This window comes from Canis lupus, chromosome 23 (genome assembly GCF_048164855.1).
Source record: "Canis lupus baileyi chromosome 23, mCanLup2.hap1, whole genome shotgun sequence".
Taxonomy (NCBI): domain Eukaryota; kingdom Metazoa; phylum Chordata; class Mammalia; order Carnivora; family Canidae; genus Canis; species Canis lupus.
In genome coordinates, this window is record NC_132860.1 from 34,737,828 (window position 1) to 34,742,657 (window position 4,830).

A 4,830-nucleotide genomic window follows, 5' to 3' on the forward strand; every position below is an offset into this window, starting at 1 on the left:
AATGATAAAAAACTAAATACTACCCCTGAAACTAATAATACAGTATATGTAAATTAAATTGAATTTAATAAAGAATAAAAAATTAAAAGTTAAAGATCATGAAAAGATGCTCAATATCCTTAGTCATTAGGAAATTGCAAAATGAAAACACAGACACTACAAACATATACTAGAACAACTAAAATTTAGTTTTGAAAATTTTTATTTAAATGCCAGTTATTTAATATACTGTGTAAAACTGATATACAAAATAGTGATTCAACATTTCCATATACCATACAGTACATATCACAAGTGCATTCCTTAATCCACACCACCTATGTAGCCCCTCCAACCTATTCACACCTCCCTTCCAGTAACCATCAGTTTGTTCTCTATAGTGAAGAGTCTGTTTCTTGATTCACCTCTGTCTCTTTTATCTCCCTTTGTTCATTTGTTTTGTTTCTTAAACTGTACAGATGAGTGAAATCATATGGTATTTCTCTTTCTCTGACTGACTTATTTCATTTTGCATAATGCTCTCTAGCTCTATCCATGTCATTGTAAATGCAAGATTCCATTATTTTTAATGGCTTACTAATATTCCATTGTGTGTATGTATGTGTGTGTGTATCACTGTTGGTGGGAATGTAAACTGTTGAAGCTACTCTGGAAAATAGCTTAGAGTTTCCTCAAAAAGTTAAAAATAGAAATCTACCAAATCTACCATATGACCCAGCAATTACACTATGAAGAATTTACATATGATACAGAAATACTGATTCAAAGGGATGCATGCACCCTGATGTTTCTAACAGCATTATCAACCACAGCCATATTATGGAAGGAGCATAAATGTTCATATACTGATGAATGCATAAAGAAGATAAAAGATGTGATGTGCATACTCAGACGAATGACATCTTGGCATTTACAACATGGATGGAGCTAGAGAGTATTATGTTAAATGAAATAAGTCACAGAAAGACAAATACCATATGATTTCACTCATATGTGAAATTTAAGAAACAAAACAGATGATACAGGAAGGGAAAAAAAGAGAGGCAAACCAAGAAAGACACTCTTTTTTTTTTTTTAATTTTTTTATTTATTTATGATAGTCACAGAGAGAGAGAGAGAGAGAGAGAGAGGCAGAGACATAGGCAGAGGGAGAAGCAGGCTCCATGCACCGGGAGCCTGATGTGGGATTCGATCCCGGGTCTCCAGGATCGCACCCTGGGCCAAAGGCAGGCGCCAAACCACTGCGCCACCCAGGGATCCCCAAGAAAGACACTCTTAACTACAGAGAACAAACTGAGGATTAATGTAGTAGAAGTAGCTTGGGGAATGGGTTAAATAGGTAATGGGTATTAAGGAGGGCATTTGTGAAGAACACAGAGTGTTATAAGTGATGAATCACTGAATTCTACACCTGAAACTAATATTACACTTTATTTTAGCTAACTAGGGTTTAAATAAAAATTTGGAGAAAGAAAAAAAAAAGAAAACAAATGAGCAAAGGGAAAAAAGAGAGAGACAAATCAAGCAATAGACTCTTAAATATAGAGAACAAACTGATGGTTACCAATGTGGAGGTGGGTGGGGGGATGGGTTAAATAGGTGGTAAGGATTAACGAGTTCACTTGTTGTGATGAGCACCATATGTTGAATAAAAATATTGAATTGGTATATTGCATACTTAAAATTAATATTACACTGTATGTTAATTAACTGGAATTTAAATCGAGGAACTAAGATATTTTATTTTTTTTCTACAGATTTATTCATTTGTTTGAGAGAGAGTACACAGGGGGTAGAGAGGGGCAAAGACAATCTTCAGAATGGGAGAAAAATTTTCCAAACTATATATCAGGTAAGAGATTAATATCTAATTGAATTGTTTGCATACCTTGGCAATTGTAAGTGGTGTTGCAATGGACATAGGAATATTTCATTTCCTTTGAATATGTACCCTGGAGTGAAACTGCTGAATCACATGAAAGTTCTATTTTTAATTTTTAAAAATTTAAGCTTAATATTCCAAATATATAAAGAACTCATACAATTCAATAGCAACCACCTCCAAAATAATCTGATTAAAAAATTGGGCAGAACCAAATAGACATTTAAAAAAAAAAAAAAAAAAATATATATATATATATATATATATATATATATATATCCAATGTCAATAGATACCTACAAGATGCTCAGCACCACTAATCCTTATGTTAAGGCAAATCAAAGCCACAATGAGTTATCAACTCACATCTGTGAGAATGGCTATTATCAAAAAGACAAGATAACAAATGTTGGCAAGGACATGGAGAAAGACAGCATTCGTACACTGAAGGAATGTAAATTGTTTCAACTATGGAAACAATATAGAGTTCCTCAAAAAATTGAAAGTGGAGCTTCCACGTGATTCACCAGTTTCATTTCTGGGTGCATACCCAGGGCAAGTGAAAACATTCTCATGTTTGTTGCAGCATTGTTCATAGTAGCCAAGGTATGGAAACAATGTAAGTGCTAATTAATGATGGGTAGATAACAAAATATATTGCATATATAACCAAAGCAATATTATTCAGCCACGAAAGAAGGACCTCCTACCACTTGCAATAACATGAGTGGACCTTGAGCACACTATGCCAAGTAAATAAGTTGGACAGAGATAAAGAATTGCTAGCCTATCTTTCATATCTGTGAAGACTAAAAAAGTCAAACTCAGAAAAACAGAGTAAAATTGGTGGTTACGGGGTGGGGGGAAATGGGGATTACACAGATGTTATTTAAGGGTACAAACTTGCAATGGGTAGTCCTAGAAAGAAGTCCTAGAAATCTAATGCACAGTATAGTGAATATAGACACAAAATATTGTATTATTATAATCATCAAATTTGCAAAGAGACTAGAACTCATTTATTGTAACCACTAAAACAAAAAGATGATTATGTAATGTGATAGTGCTGCTAATTATTACTACAATGGGAATCATATTACACTATGTAAATATATCAAATTAACATGTTGTATGTGTTCAATTTACACAATGTTATATGTCACATATATTTCAATTAAAAAGGAATTAATGGGGAAAAATAAATGAATTAAAAGAAAATGACAATATTTCAAGGTGGTAAGCATGCAGAGCAACCAAAACTGTAGTGTGTGGCTAGTGGGAAAAAAGAGTAGTCCATCACTTGGGAAGAAAATTTGGCAGTTTCTTATAAAAGTAAACAGACATTTACCATATGTACCAGCAATTCCACTCTTACATATTTTTTCCAAATGAAATGGAAGCTGTTCACACAAAAATCGGTGTGTGGATGTTAAAAATACTTTATTTTTAATTGCCAAACTAGAAACATCTCAAATGTCACTGAACTGGGGAATGGATAAACAAACGGTGGTGCAAACTTATAATGGAGTACTACTTGTTAGTAAGAAAAGAATGAACAATGGATATATGCAACAAAATGGATCAAACAATTGTGCAAAAGAAGCCAGATCCGAAATGCAACATTGTATGTGCTTCCATTTTTATTACACCTTTGCAAAGTGAATACTGTAGGGAAAGAAAACATCAATGGTTGTCAGAGTCTGGAGTGAAGGAAGAAGCTGACTGCAAAGGGACACCAGGGAATTTGGGGGTTGATGAAGATATTCCATATCTTGATTGTAATGGTGATTACACAATCAGATATTGTTTTTGAAACTCGGAGAATTTTATAATAAAGAAGATAATTGTTTCTGTACACAAATTATACCTTACTAAAAAATGAGGGGAAAAAAAAAAGCACTGAAATTTTTAAAATGTAAATTATTAACTCAATGCATAAGCTGGGATTGTTTTTCTGAGGGCCCAATACTCATCTCTGAACTCTGAAACAAGAGATATTTCCATTTTCTACTAATATTGCCATTTTCTACTAATCATTTATCACCTAATATGTTGGATCCCACCTCCCATTCAGTTGGCTTCTGGAGACATTGAGGCTGAGCAGTGCTATATGCAAGAAGCCCTGGTATGACACATGTTGAAGCACCACACTCCTGTGTGATCTGGGATGCATGAAGCCTAAGGGGACCAATCAAAGAAAGTATATTGGCACACACGCACAAAATGACTAGTTAGGCAGATTACCCAATCATTTCATTATTCTTAATGATTTAGACCAAGACAGAATGAACTCAAGTACAAAACAATAAACCAGTGTTTGGAAGACAGCTCCTGAGCACACTTCCTGGAACAGGAGGGTAGGCTGCATTAGGTCTGTATGCAGTTCTCCTGGTTTCTTTTCTTGTCCAGGAAGAAACTATTTCAACCCTGAAATAAATAGAGTTTTCCTGGTGAAGATATTAATCTCACCATAGAGTGTTCTGAGATAGAGGGTGGGTTTCCATGTCTGTTTTACTAGCTTTTACTTTCCCTGGTCGGTCAGGTAATAGGGCTGCCCAAGAAACTATACTAAATTTTGTAGTGATTTCCTATTGGAATTGACAGAGAAGATCACAGCAACACAAGATAGAGAGAGGCTTCCCCTTGAGTTTGATTAAATCAAGGATGATAGAAAGAAAAGTGGTATAAAATAGGAGACAGAGTTGGATTTTGAAAGGGATTCCTTGAGGTGCCTGGGTAGCTAAGTGGGTAAGCATCTGCTTTCAGCACAGGTCATGGTCTCAGAGTCCTGGAATTGAGTCCCTCATTGGGCTCCCCTCAGGCAGCCTGCTTCTCTCTGCCTCTCTTTAATAAATAAATAAATAAATCTTTAAAAAAACGAGAGATGCCTTGACTACTATCCTGAAGGATACCAAGCAGTACTCTTTCAGAAGCCCACATTTTCAATA